The sequence below is a fragment of the Muntiacus reevesi genome, chromosome 13 (genome assembly GCF_963930625.1).
Source record: "Muntiacus reevesi chromosome 13, mMunRee1.1, whole genome shotgun sequence".
NCBI classification, from domain to species: Eukaryota; Metazoa; Chordata; class Mammalia; order Artiodactyla; family Cervidae; genus Muntiacus; species Muntiacus reevesi.
The window spans coordinates 54,195,122-54,222,876 of record NC_089261.1 but is presented as its reverse complement, the minus strand read 5'-3'; the positions used below and the strand labels follow the sequence as shown (position 1 = coordinate 54,222,876).

At 39.7% G+C, this 27,755-nt stretch overlaps 1 protein-coding gene and 1 pseudogene across 1 annotated transcript in view; both read left to right on the top strand.

Annotated features, from left to right (window-relative positions):
• RNF150 (ring finger protein 150) overlaps nt 1-27,755 on the top strand; it is a 262,831-nt gene that overhangs the window by 59,593 nt on the left and 175,483 nt on the right. The window lies entirely within an intron of this gene.
• LOC136146008 (regulator of nonsense transcripts 3B pseudogene) lies at nt 1,189-14,160 on the top strand (annotated as a pseudogene).

Sequence of the window (27,755 nt, the reverse complement as noted above, 5' to 3'; positions counted from 1 at the left end):
CACCCGTTCACATTCTGATGGTCAGGATTCGCCTCTTTCTGGTTGCTGGGCACGCCTGCCCTCTCTTGTCAATAGTCCGAGGTCACGCCACACAACCAGCTAGGCCAGACTTGTGTGCCAGTCACTGTGACTGTGGTGTGCATATGCCAGAACCCAGTTCTCTGCTTGAAAGGTGTTGCTCAATATCAGCCACTTCCTAACAGATTGTATTCATTGGGTATTATTTTTAAATTAATATATTCTCAGAGTTCACGATCAGTAATCACATGGTCCCCCTGTGTTGGCTATGCCTTCTTTCACTGCCTTCAAGCTCCAGAATTCCAGGATGGGGACGATCCAGAAATAATTGTCCACTTCCATATCCTCACCAGCTCTGCTCCTGGGTCTGAGTTGAAGGTTCTGTCATGCCCCACCCAGCCTCTAGTTCTTTCCCCAGAACCCCTCCCCCACCCTCTCTTAGCCTGGACAACTCTATTCATCCATCACGTCTTTGCTAAAGCTTCCGTTTTACCTGCATCTCCGGTCTTCCATGGAGCTGAGATTGTAGCTGAGTTACAAGGCCTTCTATGGAAGGACGGCCTCCTTCCATGGAGGCCTGGCTTGTCAGACAAAACAACAATAATTACATGGAATTCAAAATTAAAATTTAGACCTTTCTGCCATTTTCCCGCAGGCTTTTTCACTGAGTACCATATGTCAGTTGGCTCCTTGGATCCATGTAGCTATGCAGGTAATGTATTTAAAAAAGAGAAGCATTGTGAATAATAATAATTATGTTGAATCATATAGTCCTTTCTCTTTCCTCTGTCTTTTTATTCGTGTTATTTTATTCTGCATCCTCCATGATCTGGGAGTGGTGGTGTGGGGAGTGGGGATTACTGCTATGTTATGAAAATTAAGAAGCTAGTGGGAACCTGCTGTATACACAGGAAGCTCAGTGATGGCTCCGTAATGGCTTAGAGGAGTGGGATGGGGCTGGGAGAGAGGGAGGGTCCAAGAAAGAGGGGATATGTGTATACATAGAGCTGATTCACTTTGTAGTACAGCCAGAAAGCAACACAACATTGTAAAGCAATTATACTCCAATAAAAAATTAAATTAAAAAATAAAAATTAACAAGCTGAGGCACAAGGACCTCAGAGTGCAGGTAAGGGCTGGTCCTCTGACATTTTACACTGAGGATGAGGCATGCCTGAGATTTGTTTTGCATCGGAGCAGAGGAGGAGAGCAGAGGCCGTGCTGCCCCATCGGGCCTCAAGCGCGCCCCCTTGCGTTCCTGTCTCTGGGATGGTCACTTCCGCCTTCCGTGGCTGTTCCCCAGAAGCTGAGACACTGGCTGCAGCCTTGGAGGGGCCGTTTCCCTACGTTTCCAAAGTTGTTTCCATTTCAGTTGCTGCTTCTTCCTCTTCTACTGCGTCCCATGTCCCTAGCTCTGCCACAGCGGCTGTGACTAACATCCCCGCTGAGCAGGCAACGTGACCAATACCAAACCCTGATTCCTGAGGAATCGTAGATTGATGGAACTAGAGTGGACGGTCCTCTGTGATGACTTAACCTCTCAAGCGTTGTGGAGGACATTGACAACTATGAAGCCTAAGGGAGAAATTTCCAGTGTAGAATGTGGAGCGATTCAAAACAATGTAAATGCATTGGTTTTAGGTATTGAAACTCTCTGCTTTGGGGCTGTGACTCAGAGATGATTCAGCAAAAAGGAGCCAGACTGAATATGAGACTGTCCTGCTTACGGGTCATGGTGATGCACTGAGTAAAAATCGAATAAAAATCAGATAGAGAATTGATGTTAGCTTGGGGCAAAGATGGTAAATGTGTACTTTTAATATCTGTCTGTTTTATAATTTACAGTCTTCAAATGTTTGTACAAAAACGATTTTATAGCAGTTATATTTGTGATTGCCCTTTTAATATGCTACTTGGTAGGAGACAGATGTTATATTCTTTGATGTTATGCAGTTAGACTGTTACATAAAAGCAACTTAATACACATAAATCTTAAACACGTGACTCGTGTTTCCTTTTTGTCCCACTGAAAACACGCATGCCTGAACTGCAGAATGCTAGAGAAACAAACAGGATCTCCATCAGGCTGTACTATCTCTGTTAACGTACGGCCATGTGTCACATCTCTGGAGAGGCCCTCAGCCACTATTGAGGTTACTGATAAGGCAGTTTCTGTTTCCCAGAAGTGGTCAGTGGGGAGGAAAGAATTTCATCCTACCATAATATAAAGTACATTTATCTGTTCCTTTTAACATGTAAAACACTCTACCTGTTGCAACAGTTCTGGTCACACTGTTGCGTGGTTGTGGCTGATAAGGGCCCTCCGTGCTGAGGCCCTAGACTCTGCTCCGGTGAGTTCATGCTGCAGACGCTGCCCGGCACAGACTCAGACCCTGCACCTACTGAATCCGAATCTGCAGTTTAACAAGGCCCCTGGGCGGTTCAGAGGCACGTTGAACTGAAATAGCCCTCCTCTAGAAGTTGCTTGATAGTATGGTGGCTTTGACAGTTAAGACTCTGCCTGCAATGCAGGAGACCTGGGTTCGATCCCTGGGTCGGGAAGATTCCCTGCAGAAGCAAATGGCTACCCACTCCAGTATTCTTGCCTGGAGAATCCCATGGACAGAGGAGCCTGACGGGCTACAGTCCATGAGGTCGCCAAGAGTCGGACACAACTGAGTGACTAACACTTTCACTTTCATTCCCCTAGAAATTGCTTGAAAGCATGGCAGAATCTTCCATTTGTATTTGATTTTCACCTCCCATAAAGAAGAGCAAGTAAGTGTTACCCAGATTCAGTGTCAGATCCAGTGTCAGCTCTGACACTATAGCTTTGGGACTGTACAGATGCAGTTGCTGTCAAGATTTCAGTACTGGTGAGTGGCCTTTATTCCAAAAGAACAAGGCTCCCATCCTTATCTCTTTCCTTTACAATGTCTGTATTTCCTAAAAGTGTATAGGTGGCTCTGTTACCCATAAAACTTTTCCTGGGCCTCCCATTACATGTCTTTTCAAGAGACATAGCATGCTGTATTTTCATGGGAGAATTATCACACTCAGAAACCCCACATATTTAGATTGCAACCATATTCTAAATTAATTAAACTCTTAGGTCAGATATTTTCTGCTTTTTCCAGTAAGAAATTTCCTTCTCTCCCCACTTACTTCCTCTCTCACTGTCTTCCTTTATTTTCTTCCTTCCTTTTTCGTCTCTTCTTGTTGATAATGCAGAAGTATTTGAGTTCTTCAGCTCTTAAGACAAACTGGAAATGCTACACAATTTTCTTTTTTTAATTGAAATATAGCTGACATACAACATAATGTTAGTTTCGGGTGTACTACATTGTAACTTGATATTTGCATACGTTACAAAATGGCCAGCAAGTCTAGTAACCATCTGCCCCATACAAACTTATTACAATACTATTGACTGTATTCCACCACCCACTTTTCTTATTCCATTTTTTAAAAGACAAAGTTCACCAATAAGAGCCTTGGAAATATTAATACTATTTGGTTTGTTTTGATCTCAGTCCTAAAACTTGTCATATAAAAATCTGAGTGATTAAAAACCAATTTAGCTCACTTAGAAGACTGTATCTTGACTCTATCCCTGTAGTAGGAAAGTTTCTTATATGTGAATATTTCCAAAGAGATCCTTAATTTTTACCTATATCCCTAGATTAGTATAAAATTCTTTTATTTGACTTTTTCTCTGGGCTTTTAGAGACATTTTCTATCTTAGCATAAAAAGCCTTTATGAGAGATTATTCTCTCTGAACTTGAAAATGGGACTCGAAAGTGAAAGCTTTAACAGATCAACTTCTTGTAATTTATAGTCAAGTCATTTAACAAATAATTATGTGATGATATTGATTGATCCTGAAAACCAATCTAGATCATTAAGATTAAAGAATTTTTTTTCCTCAACAGCAGGGAGGCAATATGCCCTGAATTTAATCAAACCCTCTCTCTGGTTTTGACCATGTCAAAAGAGGCACTAAATGCTTAGTCTAGAACTTTCTGATTCTTGCATAGAAGAACAATCTTGGTCAGATCATTTCTACCATAAAAATATACCAAGTCACAGACTTTGAATGAATCCAGTAAATATGCAGAGTACATCATGAGAAATGCAGGCTGGATTGGCAATGTAATATATGCCACTATGTAGTGAGTTTTTTTTTTTTTTTTTTAATGTAATCACAAGCTGGAATCAAGATTGCCAAGAGAAATATCAACAACCTCAGATATGCAGATGATACCACTCTAATGGCAGCAAGCCTCTTGATGAAAGTGAAAGAGAGTGAAAAAGCTGGCTTAAAACTCAATATTCAAAAACTAAGGTCATGGCATTTGGTCCCATCACGTCATGGCAAATGGATCAGGAAAAAGTGGAAACAGTAACAGATTTTATTTTCTGGGGCTCCCAAATCACTGCAGATGGTGACTGCAGCCATGAAATTAAAAGACCCTTGCTCCTTGGAAGAAAAGTTGTTACAAACCTAGACAGCATATTAAAAAGCAGAGACATCACTTTGCTGCCCAAGGTCCATGTAATCTAAGCTATGGTTTTTCCAATAGTCAGGCACAGATGTGAGAGTTGGACCATAAAGAAGGCTGAGCATTGAAGAATTGATGCTTTCGAATTGTGGTGCTGGAGAAGACTCTTGAGAGTCCCTCGGACTGCAAGAAGATCAGACTAGTCAATCCTAAAGGAAATCAACCCTGAATATTCATTGGAAGGACTTATACTGAAGTTGAAGCTCCAGTACTTTGGCCACCTGATATGAAGAGCAACTCATTGGAAAAGACCCTGATGCTGGGAAAGATTGAGGGCAAGAGGAGAAGAGGACAGCAAAGGATGAGATGATCAGAGATAACATCACTGACATGACATGCATTTGAGCAAACTCTGGGAGACAGTGAAGGACAGGGAAGCCTGTGTGCTGCACAGAGTTCATAGGGTCGCAGAGTTAGAAATGACTTAGCAACTGAACAACAGCAACAGAAAGTAACCTGTCAACTCATGGCAAGAGCTGGAATAAAGCTGATCTATTTGTGGTACTTCTGATAGGACTGACCTGTTTTCTCTCTGGGAAAAAAATGTGATAGAAAGCTAATAGCTTAAGGATGACTTCAAACGTCTACAAAAAGATTGACAACTTCAATCTATTATGTGTTGTTTTACAAATAGTAAGCAATTTGTATTCTAACAACAGATTATTTTATGTTTTAATTACATGTGAAAACTAAATTAAGCAAGTGATCTATTTGCAAGTAATTAATCTGAAGTTATTTAAAAACATGTTGTACATAATGGTTATTCAGTATTAATAATTCACTATTACACTAATTTACATTAGTAGCCAACCAACTATTCAACATTATTTATGTGTTGTGGCTTTGTATGTCTTTGATGTTTTGGGGAAGGATCTGCTTTGCAAAAATTTGTAAAAATACTCAGATAGAATTTATATTACGGAGACTTTTGTTTTTTTATTTATTAAACTTAAAGTTTATTTAGGGAGGAAACACACTCCATAGACAGCGTGGGCCATCTTGGAACGCAAGAGAGGCATGAGGGTATGAGGTTGTCAGTTTTTATAGGGGTGGGTGATTTCATTGACTAATGAATAGGAGGAATATTCCAGTTATTAGTGTTTTGAGGAAGGGATGGGGATTTCCAGGAATTGGTCCACCGCCTACTTTGTGACCTTTATGATCATGGTACTGGCGGTATGTCATTTCTCTTACGGATGTGTTACAACGAGCGTATACTGATGCTCTGGGTCCATTGAAAGAAGACTCATCTACCATGTTGGATCTTGTTGGTTCTAATCAGTTTATGTCATATCCTTGGGCTGTGTCATTCTTTTAAAGGTTATGCCCTGCTGCCTTGCTGCCTCTTTCCCCTCTTCAGAGATTTTGCTTCCATAATTTTATGGGAAGCTGAGAGGTGACAGTCTGCCTGCTATAGCTACTTCAGGGCTGAGTTGGGCCATCAACCCTGCCTGTCAGGAAGTAAAAATCTATGGACACCTTTTAGTTTCACAGACTGTCATAGCCCAATGCTAACTTAAGGTGCTCTAACCCTCTGCTTAGGAAACTTTGGAACAGTATGCTTTATTAAAAAAAAAAAAAATTAATGTGAGCTCTTGATGTGGACAAGTGTTTTAGTATCAAGATGTATGTCTAAAACATTTAGAAGTGCAAATTAACTAGAGTGTTCCATAAAGTTGGCATTGGTATCTTTTTTAGATTAGGCTTCAGTGTCTGAATTGCCCTTGACTCTCTTGTTCACAATTTGAGGGTCTCTTTTGATGCCTTCTCTTTGGAAGGGAAACATTGATATTGCTGCAAAGAATCAACTGACTTGCAGATTTGGAGACACACATTTCTGAAATGCATAGTGTAATTTGTAGAGTGCTCAAGTTACTGGGGAATGGATTAATATTTTTACACACACACTTGAATAAATGATAGCCTTTAATAGTTGCACCTTGCTCTAATCTTCCTACATTCAGAGGAGAAGGGTCATAAGGAGGAATAATTTAACAGTAGGAGGAGGAAGTTCATGCTGATTAATTCCTTTCCAAATTGAACACTCTTGGATCAGATGAATCAAATAGCAGTGAGAAGGCTTAGAAGTTAGTCACAAGGAAGAGATGGGGAAGATCAAACTACCCATGCAGAGAGAATACCTGCAATGTGTTATTTCATCATGAACAGCTTCAGAAAAGCAAGTCTTTTCTGAAGTTACTGTATGAAGATACTGGATTGCAGCCAATGTCAACATTCAGATAGAGATAGGTATGCTAGTTGTACACCATCTCTATTTGGGAGATCTATGTAAGTTGCATGGATTTGTGTAGTTAGACGGAGGGCATATGTGTTGAAAGAATTGGAGTTTGATAGACAGTTGGAGTGAATATTGCTCTTATACCACTGTGGACTTAAAGATATCAAGGTCAGTTTTTCCAATGTTTGACCTCTTGAGAAATATTATGAAATTGCTGAGTCTGGTCTTTCTTAAGTGTGAATTATAATGAATTTCTTCGTAGAGCGTATACACCCTTACCTTTGAAAGTTTGCCTTTCATGTGGAGGCATCTCTTTTAAAGAAAAATATTTATTTCTTTGGCTGTTCTGGGTCTTAGTTGTGGCACGTGGGATCTTCGATCCTTGTTGTAGCATGCGGAATGTTGCAGCGTGTGGGATCTAGTTCTCTGACCGGGGATTGAACCCAGGCCCCTTTGCATTGGGAGCTCAGAGTCTTAAGTTCCTAGGAGGCATCTTTTGTTTTAATCTTTCTTCTGCTTCTTTATTTTTTATTATTAATTAATTTATTTTTTACTGGAGGATAATTGCCTTACAATGTTGTATTGGTTTCTGCCATATGTCAACATGAGTCGGTCATAGGTATATTAAGACATATGTCCCCTCCCTCTTGAGTGTCCCTCCCACCTCCCACCCTATCTCACCCCTTTCGGTCGGCACAGAGCTCCAGGTTTGAGCTCCCTGTGTCATGCAGTCAAGCAGCAAATTCCCACCGGCTATCTATCTTACAGATGGTAATGTACATGTTTCAGGGCTACTCTCTCAATTCGTCCTACCCTCTGCTTCCCCTGCAGTGTCCACGAGTCTCTATTGCCCTTCATCTCCATTGCAGCCCTGCAAATAGGTTCATTGTACAGTCTTTCTAGACTCCATATCTATGTGATAATATATGATGCTTGTTTTTCTCTTTCTGACTTACTTCACTTTGTATAATAGGCTCTAGGTTCATCCACCTCATTAGAACCGATTCAAATGTGTTCCTTTTTATGGCCGAGTAATATTCCATTGTATATATGCAGCACAACTCCTTTATCCATTCATCTGTCAGTGGACATATAGGGTGCTTCCATGTCCTAGCTATTGTAAATAGTGCTGCAAAGAACACTGAGACACATGTGTCTTTTTCAATTGTGGTTTCCTTAGGTTATATGCCCAGTAGTGGAATTGTTTGGTCATATGATAGTTTTATTCCTAGTTTTTTAAGGAATCTCCATATTGTTCTCCGTAGAGGCTGCACCAATTTACATTCCCACCAACAGTGCAAGAGGGTTCCCTTTTCTTTAGGAGGCATCTCTTAATGGTTACCTAATAGCCACTAGCATAGCAACCTTGAAATATATTACCAACAGGGAGTGTTTTTCTTCCTATACTCAATTCTAGGAACTATGTGTTTCAATATTTTAAAATAGTGTTTTCCTATTTTGAGAGAGGTCAGAAGCATTCAGATATAGATAGTCTCAAGGAATTCCTTTATGTCGTGTATTTCTCTCTGGCATTTTTCCCCCCATCTCTGCCTCTCACATTAGTGTCAAGCCTGTGGCTTCCCCAACACCTTAGGTCAAAGTAACCCAAGTGCATTCATTGAATGCTGAAACTAGAGAAGCAGGTTGATTTGGAGACATTGAGCCCCAATGATATATAGAGAACTTATTTTAAACTGTCAGGCTATTAAATCTATAGCTTATAAAGCCATATCACAATGTCAAAGCCTCTGCCCTGAATTCATTTATCTTTGTTAAACCTTTTTTGAAAAAAAATCTTATGAGCATTTATCTATATTGATTTAAATATATATATGTATGTGTGTGTATGTGTGTGTATATATATATATTTCTCCCCCTTCCCCGGAGAAGGAAATGGCAGTCCACTCCAGTTTTCTTGCCTGGAAAATCCCATGGTGGGCTACAGTTGCAAAGAGTCAGATACGACTGAGTGACTGAACACATTTTTTTAAAATTAAAAACAAAATTTTTTTTGGCCACACCATGAGGCATATGGGATATTAGTTCCCCAACTAGGGATCAGCCTGGCACCCCCTGCATTGAAAGTGTAGAGTTTTAACCACTGGACCACCAGGGAAGCCCCTCTGCTTTGCCTTTAATTTGGCAAATAATCCTTGAGAAAGACTGTCTACTCCCCACGTTACTTCTTTTTGTTTTGTCTTTTGTGTCTTTGTATTTTTTATGTGAATATAATAGAACTGTAACTAATTATTAATTGTAACTAATTGGAGGAAAGCCACATAAAGACATTCTAGTCCTAACCCTTGACCTCACGGTTTTCACAGCCTGTAGGCCAAAACAGAAACATACATAGCCAGGACTGGTTAATGTTTCCGAGTCTCTACCTTGTGGTAAGCACACCTACTGTGCATTTCCTTATTTGGTGCACAAAGATTCAAATCCCACCTCTGCCACTTACCAGCAATGTGGCCTTGGTTTTCTCAGATATAAAAGGAGGGAATTGATAGGTTCTTAACTCATAGGGGTATTGCCAGCTCTAAATTGGTTAAAGTATGCTGAGTGCTTAGAATAGTATCTGACACACAGCACATGTTCAATATGTATTTTATGATTATTAAGTAGAGCTTACAAAGTAAAAAGAAAAAATAAAAAGAAATATTGAAGTTGTTTGGTTTCATTGAGGCCATCTGCTTTTTAACTTTGATTAAATCTGTTTGTGGAGTCATCAATCGGTTGCTTTGGACTTTCTGCCATGGATTCATTGTAAAATGTTTTTTGTAGTTCAGTAAGCAAGAAAGGCTACAGCTGACACTGTCGAGTAAAATAAAGCGTGTGCCTCTGGGTTAGTCAGTGTCTGTCGCTAGCCCCCCACCCCAGCCATCACAAACATACACGTGCACACACACAGGAATGCATACACGTTCTACATTGTGAGGGTCTGGAGAATCTGTGAAGGAAAGAATACTGTATTTATTTTTGTGTTCTCGGGGTCTAGCATAATAACTTGTCCGCAGCGTGTTCAGGGCTCCCCGGGTGGCTCAGACGGTAAAGCGTCTGCCTGCCATGGGGGAGACCTGGATTGGATCCCTGGGTCGGGAGGATCCTCTGGAGAAGGAAATAGCATGCTTTAAGTGATCAGTTTGTTTTTATGCATAAGCCTAGTTTTGGCCGGTCCTTCTTGACGAACTAAAACCAATGTCAGCTCTAAGCCATCACTTTGACCTGTGACTTCTGGAAATGTAAGGTGGCACAATCTCAGGAAAGCAGTTTGCTTATTTTCATTTAGATCTTTAAAAATAATGTATATTATTTACCTTACAAATTTAACTTTTGAGACTCCATCATAAAGAAATAACTTTGCATTAGGTATAGACCTATTTGCCTTCATTTGGGCTTCTCAGGTGGCTCAGCAGTAGAGAATCCACCTGCAATGCAGGAGATGCAGATTCGATCCCTGGATCAGGAAGATCCCCTAGAGAAGGAAATGGCAACCCGTTCCATTATTCTTGCCTGGAAAATTCCATGGACAGAGGAGCCTGGCTGGCTGCAGTCCATGGGGTCACAAAGAGTCAGACGTGACTGAACACATACCCACATAACTGTAAGGCCAGAAAGGGAAATGATTAAATAAACTTTGTGTGCATGAGTGGAACTTAAAATCTATGTCCTTTTGGGAGGCAGTTCGTTCAGTTTTAAAATTTGGTTTATATCAATTGAGATAGCATCTGCATAATTCAGATGTTTTTGTAAGTAAGTAAAATACACTATAAATAAGCTAATTTGCTCATGACTCATTTAATACAATGTCTCTATGTATAAATTTGTGAATGAGTGTTATTCATATTCTTTACAAATATTTTTAAAACACAAATATAACATTATCTGTTAAAAAAAAATACAAAATTGCTTTCACAATAGGATCTCAACTATCTAAAGAATGTGTGGGGTCAAGGTTAGCTGGCTGGATGCCATATTGTTGAAAGGTGCTAATTCTAAGTGTAATGTTATGGGTGATTTTGCACCCCAGGTGTTTGATATACATGTTTACCATGTGAATTGTGTGTGTGTTTCTTTTATAATACAAAGAAAGTTAAAACAATATCAGCTTCACATCAAAAACCCAAAAGGAAAACTCATCATCCCATGCATTGAAAACAAATATTTTACTACAGTTTTTCTTATTTCCTTTTTATTTCTTACTTTACTTTAGACATAATATATTCCATTTTCTTTGTTCACTTTTAAAAATTTGTTTTTCTACTCTAGTATAAAAATAAGTCTCCCAAACCTTCCAAACTTAAGACATCAAAAGATAACTCAGCTATGGGTGATTTCATAAACGTATTTGGTGTGCTTATAACAGTTCTGCAGCTCATAGTTATCTGATTGAGCCTCTTAAATGCTTCAATAAATTTTAAAATCTCTACATACTTTGGGGCGACGTTTTCTTTACTTTTGAAATTTGATTTATTTATCAATTGAAGTAGAACCTGCTTAATTCAGATCCTTTTGTACATAGGTGGAATATGCTATAATAAGCAGACTAGCTAATGATTCATTTAAAATATTATAAAATACTTTGTGTTATATTTTTATGAATCTTTTATTTCTTGAATTTTTTCACATGTAGTGGCCACTGTGCTGTCTAGGCCAAGTAAGCCTACATTTGCCAGCATTCCTTTGAAGCTATAGTAAGAATTTATTGACATTTTTCTCTGATACGCTGTATCAAATTTTGTACGCTGTACTTAATTTTCTCCAAAACAAGTCAGATTTCCTTTACAGTGGCATTTTCTCAATAATGTGTGTTGTGTTTACTTCTCCCATCTTCTGGAAGAGTCATATTTCATTTTGTTTATTGTGAATCATACTGGGCTAAATTTAAAATAGTGCATGCCACTGGTCTGATTATTTTAAAGACTTATTTCATCTGCTACCATATAAAATGAGGAAATACTTAGTGAGTTCCTTTTTCTAAGCATCCTTCAGGAGTGTGTTTTATTTATCCCCATGGTGTGAGCAGATGGCTCACTAGCTCAAAATTTATTTTCTGAAATGGTATGGAAAGAATAATGAAACCTCCATGCAGTCATAAAAGATGAACATTTAGTCCAGCAGATCTCTGTGGGATCTTATGTAAGTGTCCATCTATGCTGCAGCAGTGTGGGAGAGGTGATATGAAACACAATTGTTTTCCCTTTGGATTTCTTATATCTTGATATAATTTACGTTAGCAGACAACACAAATGTAAGGCCAAAAAGCCCCACACTTCTCCTGCTAATATTTTACTCTTCATATCTGTATTCCTTTCTAGGTTCATCTATTACATATTTGACAGTTATCCATAGTAAGCATAGTAATTATGGACAGTGTTCTATCGTAATCCATAGAATCTCCTAAGCTAAAATAAATTTTATATAATAGCGATTTATTGCCAGCTTTCTCTGTCATGAAGATAAATGTGTTTTCAATAAAACATAGAATTATTGAATTCTATAATTCAATTATAGAATTTTTCAAAATGATGTATGATATTGGTTTAGGCCGAGCTACTGTGATGAGGAGTGAAGCTGTGGCCGTGAAGGAGAGAGGGAAGACAGGCCTCAGGAGAAGCAAGTGACCCTCCTGACTCCCCCAGGTGGTAATTCAGAGATTACCACCCACTTTGACCAAGAGCAGCTTCAGGAACATCTTCAGCCTATGCCTGAGCATGATTATTTTGAGTTTTTTTCTAATGATACTAGTCTGTATCCTCATATGTATGCAAGAGCATACCTCAAGTTTAAAAACCAAGAGGACATTATTTTGTTCAGGGATCATTTTGATGGTTATGTATTCCTTGACAATAAAGGTCAGGAAGATCCTCCCATCATAGAACTTGCACCTTTTCAAAAAACTGCAAAGAAGAAGACTAAGAAAAGAGATACTAAAGTTGGGATTACTGATGATGATCCAGAATATAGAGAACTTTTGGAGAGCTATGCTGCAGATAAAGAGAAAATGACATCTAGTCCAGAGATACTGCTAGGAAATAGAAGCAAAAAGTAGAGAACTAATAGCTAAAAAGACAACTCCACTTTTGAGCTTCCTGAAAAACAAGCAGAGGATGAGAGAAGAAAAAAGAGAAGAAAGGAGGGGTCAAGAAATAGAAAAAGGCAAAGAGAAGAGAGGAGGAAGTGGAAAGAGAAACGAAAACAAAGATATAGAAAAGCCAAAGAAGGTAGAGTTCCAGAAAGGGACAAATTAAAGGAAGAACCAAAGATTAAACTGCTCAAGAAGCCAGAAAAAGGAGATGAAAAAGAATTGGAGAAAAGAGAAAAGCTCAAGAAATTGGACAAAGAGAATCTGAGTGACGAAAGAGCCAGATGGGCAGAGTTGTACGTTGCCCAGGAGTTCTGAGGGTGAATTTAAAGATGAAAAGCCTAAGAGGCCTGAAGATGAGGGTGGCAGAAAATACAGGGAGAGGGAGCGGGATTACGAACAAGACCAGGAGCACATCCGCAGGAGAGAGAGGGAGGCTGCAGCGACAGGAAGAGCCCCGCAGGCAGGAGGAGCGCCAAGAGAAGGAGGAGGCTTGCAAGAGAGAGGAAGAAGAAATGAAGAAGGAGAAAGAAGCACTTCGGGATAAAGGAAAGCAGCCTGAAAGTATAGAGCCAGTAGGCAGCTCAGAACAGAACTGACAAGAAAGAAAGAAGTGGTTAAGAGAGATCGCATAAGAAACAAGGATTGCCTGGCGATGCAGCTTTACCAGCCAGGAGCTTGAAGCCGAAATCAACTGTGTCTCGCTGATAACAGCACCAAGTCTGGAGATTCAGCCATAGAAAAAAAGCAGAAAAGTGGTACTAGCCATAGAAAAGAAGGAAGCGAGGAGTGATAGGTCCAAATGGCCTTAGGTGTCCTGACTGTCTAGGCAGCCAAAGAGCATGAATTAAGCCATCCAGAAGTGCCTTCAGGGCAAAGGAATAGAGAGAGAGAAAGGGGATCCCCGTGCTGGTGGGGTACACTGCAGAGGAGTGTGTTTTGCGTCAAAGCAGGAACCTGATAGCAGGTTCAGATGGGAAGTGCAATTTTCATTTCTTATGCAGTTCCTACAAATTAAAGTGTCAGACAAAGCTGAGGAGGAGAGGACATGCATTGTAGTTTTCAGACAAGAAATGTCACAAGAGGACATATTTAGGTATGACACTAGAAGACACAAGAATTAGCTTTAAAATCAAAAGGTTTTATTAATCCTGGATTGAATTTTCTTAAATTTCAATGGGGCAGTCACTGTGAAGCCTCGTTCAGATCTAGTTATAGTCATTGTTGGTGATAACTGTTGACTTTGTGTAGTGTAGAAGCAAGAAGCATGTAATTGTAATATAAGTACAGTGAAGGGTATAATACATTTTCACTTATGCAGAACTTCAAATAGTCATGTCATGTCGATATCTTATGTCCTAAAGTTTTAGGATTAGTTTAGGAACTATCCACTCCAGTATTCTGGCCTGGATAATTCCATGGATTGTGTAGCCCCTGGGGTCGTAAAGAGTCGGACACGACTGAGCAACTTTCACTTTCACTTTAGTTCTTTGTTTACTTACGTGAAATTAGTGTAAAAAAAATTCTTTTCAACATCTCCTTTTGCCTTTAGCAATTTTTATATTCGTAAAGTCTAGCCCTTAGTTGGTGCTTGAAAATCCAGTCTTTGTTTGACCTTAGGTCTCATGAGCTGAGTACCTACCCTCTCCAGGAAGGAAACTGCACCAATATTTGTTCTTGATAAATAGCAACTTAGCTTGTTTTGCATTGATGTCAATAAATATCAACATCACTCAAAAAAATGTATGATATCATACATTTTGAAATAATGTATGATACAGTGGAAGCTTCAATAAGATTTTATGTCTAGATTATTTCTTTTGTCATCTTACAGTCAAATAACTCACTTAAAATGCAGCTACTTCTTCACATAGAAAGCATATATTCAGAGTTTTGTAATATTAAATAAGTTTTATTATAAAATTTTAATTTTCATCAAATACTTTTCTTCTTTGAAACCTGAAAGAATTGACAGAGAATACTAGAAACCAAAAATATGAACACTAAAGATGCTAAAATTGTGTATTTCATTCTAAGATGTGAATACACAGATAAAAGATGATGTTTTTTTAACTTGTAAACTTTCGCAAAATAGCCAGATTCTTTAAATCTCAGATTTCTAGGCAAATTACCTCAGCTTTTCAAATTACTTTGCTGATACAGATAAATCTAAGATTTCAACTGAAATTCTTAATGAATAGTTGATGATCCTCAACAGAAACTTTTACCTTAGGAAAAAATTACTGCAGAGAATATCAAACTGCAACTAGGATGAATTCAAGAAAGAACTACAGGAAATTGGGCTTTGAGATAAAACCATTAATCTTCTGATGAAGCGCATTTTGTTAAGTTTTAAACGTATGACTATATGGTTAAAACAGATCAACAGTAGACCTCTCCGTTTATGATTGATCGGTCAGCTTTTTAAACCTTGTATATTTAGACTTTGTGGAACTGATGCAAAACCCAGGTCATTGAAGTTTGATGTTGAAGTTTGAAGTTTGATCCAGAAAAGGATCAAGGGGTCATAGAATACATGTGAGGAGGCTAAGGAATAAGTTATTTGGCTAAATGTGGGGTGCTCTGGCTGGTTTGTTGGTGGCCAAGAAAGCTCTGGTGACAAAGAGGGTAACTCAGAAGGAATGGAACCTGTGGAGCAGACACTAGCCAGAGGAAGATGCTGGGTTTAAAGTGGAGAGAGCAGAACGAACCACTAGATCCAGTGTGAGGGCTGAATGTTGTCTCCTGTTGCTCTCAGAGCTTTGAAAGGATTACGTACTGACCGGAATATGTTAGCAGCATATCTTGTGGGAAAAGGCAGACTAAAAATCAGAAAGTATGTCATATTCTCAATTTTTAAAAGCCACCAAACTATTCACAGTATTGTCTGTGAATGGTTAGGTTAAGAGTTTTCCTCCTCCTTGTCTTCCCTCTGCTTCTTTTTTTCCCTTTCTTCCTCTTTTGTATATTTCTCAAACATTTACAGTGAATATGTAGTAATTTTATAATAAGAAGCCTGTTATTAAAGTTTCCAGTAGGATCACATCTTCCGTATGTAGAAAAATAGATGTTCATTCGTCTTAATAGGAATACCTTCATTTGGCATATCAAGATCAGAATACCAGTCATGTGTACACAGTTTGTTGATGAGATGTACCTTTGATTTTGTGCACAGAGTTGTTTCATCTGGTGGTTCATGGAATTACTGCCGTGGCTTCCTGTTATTGCTTAAAGTTAATTATTTCAGTTGTACCAAAGGGTAGGTGAAGTCGGGTTTAATTAGGAGGAATCACTTGGAATTATTTGGAGTTATTATGGCCTGTACAGAGAAGCTGAGTCTTCACGCTCCCCGCTTTCAGAGCAAAGGGATTTTTGGTCTTGTTGGCAGGCAGGATGCCCAGAGTGGGGTGTTGGGGTCTTGCCAGATTTGTTTGTGAAGCAGAAGAGGGCATATGCCGGAACACCTGGGCTCTGCTGAGGGGGTGTCGATGTATGTTTTAGTGGTAAGAAGTTATCAGGACACAGGGAGATCCCCTGGGAGGCAGCGAGGCAGGTCAACAGAAAAGGGAGCATGTGAAGAGTCAGGGTGGAGGGCTGTAGCTGCTCATTGACTGTCCAGCGGGGCTTTCGTGGCGCTAGTGGTACAGAATCCACCTGCCAATGAAGGAGATGCAGGAGACACAAGTTTGATCCCTGGGTCAGGAAGATCCCATAGAGTAGGAAATGGCAACCCACTCCAGTATTCTTGCCTGGGAAATCCCATGGAGAGAGAAACCTGTTGGGCTATAGTCCGTGCGATCACAAAAGAATCTGACACAACTGAGCATGTGTGCACATTCCGTTTTAAAGAACCAGAGATGTATTCATCAGGCAGACTGCTTCTCTGGGCTCTTTTCCAGTGTCAAAGCTCATCCACAAAAAAAGCAAATAAAGCATTGTGCTCCTAATTACCTTAATGTGAATTATTTACTGTATGGTATTAAAGAGAGAAACTGAATACTGACCAGTGTCTTTGATTTCTCTGCATGTGACTGAACTGCTTACTCCTGGAATAATGAGAACAAATTTGCCAAATGAATCACAACTTTATTCTAAAACCAAATAGAATGATTTTTCAGTGATCTATTTTCAATCATCTGTCCCCTTGTTATTCTTGATTACCAACTATAATTACTTGCTTCTGTCACCACCGTCATGCCTGGATAGCTAGAAAGATCCAACTGGGGAATCTGAATGGTTGAGACACCTAATCCCATATTATTGTCAAATTAAATAACCCATTCTGGCTCTAAGAGCCTTCAACTGGACAGTGTATTCCCTTCATCTCTGCTTAATTTTGACATCTACATCAGTGGTTGTGATATGTTGGGTTTCTTTCTTGCATGGAATTAAACTATAAATTTCATGTTGGCAAACAAAATGATTTTTGTTGATGCTCTGATAAAGAGCCTAACAGCAACACCATCAAATGTATGCTTACTGTTGTGAATCATGCGTATTTTTTTTAATGCATTTATGCCTTTTATATGGGTAGATTTTCTTCTTAAATTCTGGGCTCTGGGCCCTGTGTTCTGCCATATTCAAAGATACGCAAAGATATATGAAGAATAGGGAAAGGAAAGAAGGCCAAGAAGTCTTTTTTTCTTTTTTTTTCTGGCTGTGCTGAGTCTTCACTTTGTTACGCAGGCTTCTCTAGTTTTGGCACGTGGACTTGGTTGCCCCGAAGCATGTGGAATCTTAGTACCCTGACCAGGGATCAAACCTGTAACCCCTGCATTAGAAGACTGCTTCTTAACCACTGGACCACCAGGGGAACCTTCATAGGCCCTATGAAGGCCCTATCTTCTTCCTGAGACCTGGGAGCTCTGATGGCAGGGGTGGGAGCTGAGGAAAAGGAGAGGTTATTTTTCCCTCCCTCATTTCTTTGACTACTAAAGGAAGAGGTGAAGATTAGGTACAGAGGAAGAGAGGAATGTAAAGATTATTTGTTCCTCCTTCTGTTGCTTGTCTTTAAAATGTGCTTACAAAGGGCCTTGGGCAGAGGACAAAGGAGCTGCCATCAAGTTTAAAAAGCGCCTGGGAGATCATCAGTACTGACTGACTATTCAGCCGTTTCTCTCACCAGCCCACATCCTTCTAATTTTAAGGGCCTGAGCAGGTGTTTAGGTATTATTTTGAAGTTTATGTTAACAGCAATGTAAAAATAGCTGTTTTCACAATATGTATTTACATCCTGTTTCTAGAAAATGTAGTGTGTGAAAAATCACAATTTCTTAATATTTGGTTTTGTAAAAAGATTCCCCTCTTTATCAAAAGCTTTGTATGAATAATAGGATATTTTTAAATAGCAGTATATTACCTTACCTTTCAGATATGATTCAAGAAAAAAAAATTAGGCAAAATTCAGGGCCAACAATTACATGATGTAAAGAGAGGAACACCTTAATTATAATGAACTACTGGCAAATTAGTGCTTAGACCACTTCCTGACCCAGGGCGTTTAGTAAATGCTGACCTAAGGTGCACCACCTTTTCTTTAAAATGTGCCACTATGCAGGGGGTAAGACATTTTTTGAACTATGAACTCTTGAGTCCTTCTTTTTAAAGTGTCCTTCCTGTATCTCTGGATTTTTTAAGCACTTTTAGAAAATCCTCAGACATTGTACCTTTAAGTACAGCCTCTTTTTATCCAGTTTTTCATTTTGAGGCTTTCATTAGACGTACATTAGACCATCTTATTCTTTGTCTTCCACGTCTCATAACTTCTTTTTCGTATTTTCTGTCTCCAGTCTTCTGTGCTGCATTGTCAGTAATTTCTTCTGATCCATTGTTCTGTTTACTTATTCTGTCTTTGTCTGTGTGTGCATCCTCAGCCACGCAGCCATGTCCAACTCTTTGAGACCCTATAGACTGTAGCCCACCAGGCGATAATTCTGTCCATGGGATTCTCCAGGCAAGAATATTGGAGTGGGTTGCCATTTCCTCCTCCAGGGGATCTTCGTGACCCAGCAGAGTACTTTTATTTCAGTAGTTCATCTTCTCTCCAACAGTTCCATTTTTCAATCCCCTGATCATTTTTTATCTCCTATGCTTGCTTATTTGGGGATTTCACTTTTTTGTTTTTTGACCATTCCTTGCTTATTTTTTGATCCAATATATGAAGTATTTGTTGTCTAACTCTGTTGTTTGCTATTTCTGCTTCTTATTCATGGTGAAGTTCAGATTTGATTGATGTTAACTGTGAAAAAGTAGAAAGCCTAAGTTGAGGTTGCTTTTCTCCAGAGACTGTCTGTGTTTGTCATCAGGACTTGCTGATGTCGGGCCACTTTAGACCCTGCCCAGCATCTTGGGCTTAATCAGGGGCTCTCTGGCTCTTCTCTGCCACCTTGGTACTGCCTCACATCCTAGTCTCCCACCATAGCCCTGACAATAGCACTTGCTCTCAGGAAAATACCATTTTTTCAAGCCCTATGATTTTTTTTGCTATTCAACTCAGAGGTTTCTCTTACATTGTATGAGTTCAGAGAGGGAATACAACTTTTCTGTGCTGACTGTTTTAAATTTGAGAAGGCCCCTTGGAACATCTAAACTGCCCGTCTCCTGGAAGTGGAATTATGTAGCATCATGTTGCCTTTGACATATAATGTCCCTTGAAAGTAGTTTGAGATCCAACCAAGAAACCAGTGCCCTGAGCCAGAGCTGATGGTGTTGCCTGAGATGGAGGCAGGCTGCCACCCTGCCTCTGAGCTGGCCAACACAGTGCAACGCTGAGCTGGACATTCCTTGGGGGTTGCTGCATAACTGAAGAGACTGCTCTCTAATCGGTCCATGGAGTGAGTCACCAAGGGAAGCGAGCTGACCATGCCCTGATTCTGTGATTTGCACGTCGTCACTCTAGAGACGTGATCTCAGCGTGCCCAGCACCCACCAGTGGCGTTGGGCTCCTGGCAGTAAATAGTGTTTTATTACCCCAGATGGTCAAGGGAAATTACAGAACTTCCAGAATTGGTTCTTTCCTCCTAATGAGATTAGCCAAAAAACTAACCAATCTTCATCTCACCTTGCCTGCTGGAAGCTAGATTTAGTCTTTTTTTCCCACGGCCTTCCATCTTTATTAAAATCTATCACTACTCCTTCCAAAGCAAACTACTCCTTTTTTTTATTACTAACTGCTTAACTAAAAACTATGGACAAAGTGGTTTCACTCATTGTGCTCTTCAATAACAATAACCTCGACATTTCTTTTTCATGTGTGTTTTAAAGTAATGATATTCTATAAAATGTCGCAGGTTTTTAGCCTCGATTTTATTCTTCATTATCACAGTTTCTCTAGTACTTTGTGTGATTTATAGTTTCCATTCGATGTGTGCTCCCACCTTATCCTTTTATTATATTAGTGCCTGATATAGTTCAGAGCTTGGCCTCACTCAGATTTCTCAGTAATGCATAATTCTTGTTTATTAGGTTTCAAGGTTTGCAGACTCACTGTTATATCTCTCCCGAGCATTTTATTCAAAGAGAGAAGGTGGCTACTTACATCTTTACTATCAGCACATTAACGTTGTAGGGGGAGTTAGGGAGGAAAAAGGCATGACTTGACATTGAATTGTGCTCTGTTTAATGGCCCACATCTAGTGTGTTTGGCCCCTTATGAGGTTGTGGAGCATTTTGAGGACTGAAGTGTGCGTTGGCATAAATCACACTGCAGGCTATGTGTCTCTGGTTATGCAGTCAAAGTTACCAGTTACAGTCCATCCATACTCATCTTAATACATGTGGATTAGGGGGAATTAAAATGTTCACACCACTTACGGTTGCCTGGGGGGAAGGTTGGGAGGAAAGGACAGTTAGGGAGTTGGAGATGGTCATGTACACACGGCGATATTTAAAATGGATAACCAACAAGGACCTACTGAATAGCACGTGAAATTCTGCCCAGTGTTACGTGGCAGCCTGGATGGGAGGGGAGTTTGGGGGAGAATGGATACATGTATATATATATATATGTGTGTGTGACTGAGTCCCTTCACTATTCACCTGAAACTACCACAACATTGTTAAACAGCTATATCCCAAGACAAAATAAAAAGTTTAAAACTAATAGTAAGAAAAAAAATGTTCATACCATTTGGCCCAATCATCCCACTCCTTTGAATTTATCCTGAGGGTTTGTCCAACATAATTTTTAAAAAGCACAAAGCTATACAAAATGATGGGTATTACAGCATTTTCTTTGACAGAAAAGAATAGACAGTATTTGAATGCCTGATATTTTAGCAAATTAGGGGGCACTGACTTGGTGAAATAATATGCAGACATTTAAGTCATAATGCTTGACTGTAGAAACTCAGGGGACACTTGGACACGTGGTAAATGCACAAAATAGATGATTGAATTAAATATACACAACGATTATAACTTGACAGATCAGTAGACCTACAGACAAAAATTAGACAGGAAAATATAAAACAGAGAATTGTATTAGCTTCGGAAAATAAAAGTAGTTTTTTTATTCCTTTGAGATATTTCCCTTAAATGTCATCATGTGGTTTTTACAGCAAATGTGCGATTTTTTAAAAGGAGTGAAGAAAAAAAAAGTGTAGATAAATATAGGACATCTCAATTGTCTCACAGAGCAGGTGCTTGCAGAGTTTTCCTACTGCCTGGGGAGAGAGGGCTTGCAGTGTGACGTTTCAGGGACCACTTTTTCCACACTGCTCCCTTTGGAGGGAGAGACATTTCAAAGAGGCAGCTTTAGCAGAGGAAAGGAGGCTGGGTCATTTTCCTCATTCTCTTTTTCATTTTTAGCACTGTTGGCAGATGTAATCTCTTCTCATGCCCACCCCTCATAGCCAAATGCCAGAGTCCCGTCTTTCCTTCCCAGAGCTCTGTCCAGTCGGGGCCGCCTTTCTCATACACAGGCTGACACACTTGGACGGCACCCAGGAAACCTTCCTTCACTTTCTCATTACTTTTCTTTCCCACTGTATCCGCCAGTTTCAGTATCATCTCTGGTCCCGCTTTGAAACCTGCCTAAACATTCATTTTCGTAAGGACCCTATATGGACTCATCTGTATGGACTCTTGAGAGTCCTTTGGACTGCACGGAGATCCAACCAGTCCATCCTAAAGGAGATCAGTCCTGGGTGTTCATTGGAAGGGCTGATGTTGAAGCTGAAACTCCAATACTTTGGCCACCTGATGGGAAGAACTGACTCATTTGAAAAGACCCTGATGCTGGGAAAGATTGAGGGCAGGAGGAGAAGGGGACGACAGAGGATGAGATAGCTGGATGGCATCATCAACTCAGTGGACATGGGTTTGGGTGGACTCCGGGAGTTGGTGATGGAGAAGGAGGCCTGGTGAGCTGTGGTTCATGGGGTCGCAAAGAGTCGGACATGACTGAGTGACTGAACTGAACTGAACTGAAATGGACTCTGGGCATCCCAGATGGCGCTAGTGGTAAAGAACCGGCCTGCCAATGCAGGAAACGTAAGAGACATGGGTTTGATCCCTGGATCAGGAAGATCCCCTGGAGGAAGGCATGGCAATCCACTCCAGTATTCTTGCCTGGAGAATTCCATGGACAGAGGAGCCTGGTGGGCTACAGTCCACAGAGTCGCAAAGAGTCAGACACGACTGAGCGACTCACTTTTCCTCATATCCATTTCATGAATTTTGGTGCCTGTTCCCAAATTGACTTAATACTCACTCACTCTGATTGCTCATTCTGATTTTATTGGCAAAGGCAGGCACCTTGCTTATTTCCCTTGCCTATTTGCACAGTCCTCAGAAGAGGGCTCACCACCAATTGTGTATCAGAAAATGTGCTCAATTGATCCAGAAACATTGGTAATTTCTAGGTGGGCAGATGCCAAGCATTTATTTTCAATGGCAAACTGATCATAAGAATAGTAACTTTTTTGAGGACTTACTATAGAACATGCGCTAGTGGAAGCACTTTGTACTTAGAATATAATTTGTTCCTAACTGCAGTCTTATTTGTGGAGTTATCCAGGTTTCACAGTTAAGGAAACTGAGGCATAGAACTGCTAAGCAAGTACATAAGAGACTGAGAGTATTGCAGACTCCAAAAATCACCCATCAGATGGCAGAGATTGCCACAGCTGGATTTGAACGCGACTGTGGGAAGGTTTGACTTCATTTCAATATTTCAAAACTTGGGAGCTTTCACATAAACATCTGAATGTTGGCTTTTCCTTGAAAAAATAGAGGAGTTTGGCAACAACTTGCTGGAGTAGAATCTGTTCCTTTACAGGGGAAATAGGCTGCCTCCCAGCATGCCACAGTTGGGCTCACGTCACTTAGAAACTTATCATACTTTTATTTTTCACTAGTTAAGATATTGTTTCACTTTTTTTCTTTTTTTCCCCTTTCTTAATATTTAAAGTTTTTCCTGTTGATGTACAGTCTTGCTTTATTTAGGGGTTTCTGCTTAATCTTTGTAACTTTGAGCGTTAGGGGGAATCGTTCATGTGAAGTCCCATGTGGCTCAAGAATTTGAAGTTCATCAACCTCTAAGAAATGGACTCAGTGAACATAATCACTGAAGAATAAAGTTGTCATAGAGCAATGAATAGAAATGGAAGCTATTTGACTAAGGAAGACTGTAACTTTGTATGAAATCTTCAATAAAATTTTGTTGGTCTCCTTATGCTACCAGAGCTTGATATTCCCTATGCTTCATTTAAAAAAATCAACACTACCAAGATAATGATTTTAAAACACAGTTATGATGGTATCACGTCTCTGACTAACAGCCTTTGCTGCAGCGTCACCACCTTGTGGAAAAGGTCAAGGCTTTGCATGGCTCACGGGGCTCTTGTGATCTGGCCTGTGCATTCTTCTCAAGCCTCATCTTCCATTAAAATGCTTGAAACTAGGAGCACTGAAAATATAATCAAACTAAGAGTTACATAAGTGAAATAGTTGGGGAAAGTTTAAATTTAGGTAGACTAGCTGGGTAAGACTTCACTAAGGAAGAGACTTTAAGTAATATGAAGGAGACACCCAGGTGAGTATCTTGGAACTAGCATTCCAGGTAGAGGAAAGATGTGCAGAGTCTCTGAGTGTACGTCTGCTTGGCACAGAGGGAGAGCAGTGTGGCTGGTGTAGCAGTGACAGAGGCAATCAGAGAGAGAACAGACACCAGGACAAAATGAACCTTTAGGTCTAATGACATCTATGTGATTTGGAAGCCCTGGGCTGGTTTTCAGTAAGGGAATGACATGATCTCACTCACATGTTTAAACAGAAGCATCCTGGATCTGGTACTGTTATAAATTGAAAAGAACAAGGCTTGAAGCAGGGAGATCTGTTAAGAGGCTTTTGCAATAATGCATGGTAAGAGATCATGTCAACTCAGACCACCATAGCAGAAATGGAGGTAATGAGAACAGATAAGATTCTGGGTATCGTTTGAAAGATGAATCAGCACATTTTGTTAACAGACCAGAGGCAGGGTATGAGGTAAAAAGTAGCATCAAAGATGAGATGAAGGTTTTTGGTCTAACCAGAAACGTTAATATTAACTGAGCTAGGGAGGATTTAAGAGGAACATGGTTGGGGGATGGTAAGCAAGGAGTTCCATTTGAGACAAGTCTGTGATGCCTGTTCAACATCTAGGCAAGCAAGCAACTGGATAGATGAGTCTGAAGTTCAGATTGAAGGTAGAAATCAGTCCTGAGCGTACAGATGTTATTTAAAGCTGTGGTTCTTGCTGAGAACACGAAGGTCTGAGGCCCGGAGTGTTCCAACCAGTCTTAGAGGTCAGGGAGATGAAGGGTGATGGAGAAGGAGCAGAGAAAAAATTAAATTAAATTAAACCCTCTTGATGTTCTAGAGCTTAGGAGAGAAGGGGTTCAAAAATGAAAAAGTGGTTAATTGCTAATGAGAACTCAAAGATGAGAAGTAAGAATTGATCATCAGATTTAGCAAGTGGAGGTCACAGGCAACCTTGAGAAGATCAGGCAAGGTCCCTGCTCTTGGAACTTACATAATAGGAGAAATACAGACAATACAAAGTTTGACAGATAAATACATAATATATATTGACAGGTAATGATGAGTGCTATAGAAGAAAAAAAAAAAAAGAAGAAGGTAGAGTCATGAGATATAATGACTGGGATGCTCCTGTTTGTAGGGCTATCTGGGGATACATCTCCAAGAGATGTTATTTGAGCCAAGACCTGAAGGGAGTGAGTGCATGAAGGTTGGGACGAGGAACCTGTAAAGCCTTGTGGATGCTCCTCCCAGCATCCTTCCGATTGGCCAGATGTTTGGACTAATTGGTTATTTCCCAGAAGTATCCCAGCTGTTGAATATTTTGCATATTACCCCTGGCTGAGCCTTGTGACTCTATGGGGAAAATGACATTCTAGATAGGAAGAACAGCACAGTGAAAGCCCCAGAAATGGGGCATGTTCAAGTGTACCAGAAGCCAACCCTAATCAAGTGGCTAGAGCAGGGGGAGGCATGACATGGAGCTCTGCTGCATTCAGGAGAGCTCTCCCGAACATTCGCTCTGTTATCTAAGCATGTTTGCTTGTGCCCGTGCTATTGCTCAGCCATGTCCGACCCTTTGCAGCCCCACGGACTGTGGTCAGCCAGGCTCCTCTGTCCATGGCGTTTATCCAGGCAAGAATACTGGAGTGGGTTGCCCTCTCCTTCTCCAGGGGATCTTCTCAACCCAGGGATTGAACCCACATCTCTTGCGTCTCCTAACGATGTTTAGTTACCTTAAAAGGCTGTCATTCACTGAGTGTATGTGTGTGTGAATGTAAAGTGCATATGTATGTGTGTGTGTGTGTGTACATTTGTAATTATTACACATGTAAGTTTGCTCATTGCCAGTGAGAAGAAATGTCTCTCTGCACATACATCAAATATACCACTATCAAATATTATACTCATCAATTTTAGTCATGTACTTCTAGAGAGAAAGGAAAACTTTAAGAGCTGAGTGTTGTCTTGAATATTTTCTCACCGACATGGATTTTTTATACAGTGAAACATCAATGGTCGGTCATAAAGTTATAAACTCACCAAACTCCTTCCTGAGACGTCTAGGCGTATAAACTCACAATTTATTTTGGGATTTCTTATAATCTAGAGTATGGTTGACTGGAAAGTGGTTTTCTCTGGGTTTTAAGAACTTTTTCCCTTGAATCTACCTATATAATAAAAAATAGGAAAAATTGAATCATATTCAGAAAAATATTTATCCATAATTAACTATTCCAAGTGCCACAGTTTCATTTCTATGTGCTCCCTTCTGATTTTTATTTCAAATTTATAAGTGTATATAATTGTGATTTATTATATAAAAATATATATGTGTACATATGTATCTTTTGACTTTTAATATTTTTGTAAATACTTCTCCATATTTCTTTATATATACCTATATGTGTATATATATCTTTTAAATGGCAGCATAATATTCAGCATTTATAAATTTAAAAGTAATTTTTGTAACTTCCTCACACTTTGTACAAAAATAAACTCAAAATGGTTTAAAGACTTAAAGGTAAGATCTGAAACCATGAAATGCCTAGAAGAAAACATAGGCAGTACCCTGACGTCAGTCTTGGCAATATTTAATCAGATCTGTCTCCTTAGGCAAGGTAAACAGAACCAAAAATGAGCAAAAGGGACTAGATCAAACTAAAAAGCTTTTGCACAGCAAAGGAAACTATCAATAAAATGAAAAGGTTGCTTACTGAATGGGAGAAAATACTTGTAAATGATATGTCATTTTATTGTTTAATGACATTAAAAAAATGCTCGAAAAATGAACAGAAGTCCTGAGTAGACATTTTTCCAAAGGATACATACAGATGATCAACAGGCACATAAAAAGCTGCTCAACATCACTAATTATGAGGAAAATGCCCATCAGTACCACAGTGAAATGTCACCTCACATCTATCAGGATGGCTGTTAACAAAAAGACAGCAAAAAGAAACAACTGTTGGCGAGAAAATTGTTGTGAAGAAAAGGGAACCTTCATGCACTGTTGGTGGAAATATAAATTGGTACAACCATTATGAAAAAATGCTGTGGAAGTTCCTCACAAAATTAAAACTGGAACTACCATAGGATCCAGCAGTTCTACTTAGTTCAGTTGAGTTCAGTCACTCAGTCATGTCCAACTCTTTGGGACCCCATGGACTGACTGCAGCACGCCAGGAAATTCTACTACTGGGTATTTATCTGAATAAAAGGAAAACACTAACTCAAAATGATAATCCCCTTTATCTTCATTGCAGCATTATTTATGATAGCCAAGATATGGAAACAACCTTAGTGGCCATCAGTAGATGACAGAATAAACAAGATGCTTGTGTGTGTGTATCTATATATGTATGTATGTATGTATAATACATATGTGTAAATATATTGTTGTGTGTGTGGCTTCCCTGGGGGTTCAGACAGTTAAGAATCTGCCTGCAGTGCGGGAGACCTGGATTCAATCCCTGGGTTGCAATGTGGGAGACGTGGGTTCGATCCCTGGGTTGGGAAGATCCCCTGGAGGAGGGCAAGACAACCCAGTCCAGTATTCTTGCCTAGAGAATCCCCATGGACAGAGGAGCCTGGTGGGCTACACGGCCCATGGGGTCACAAAGAGGTGGACATGACTGAGCCAAGTAAGCATGCATGCACATGTACATACACACACACATATACACACAATGGAATATTACTCAGCCATAAAAAACAATGAACTCTTGCTACCTGCAACAACATGGATGAATCCAGAAGGTATTATGCTAAAGTGAAATAAATCAAACAGAGAAAGACAAATACTATATGAATTCACTTATATGTGTA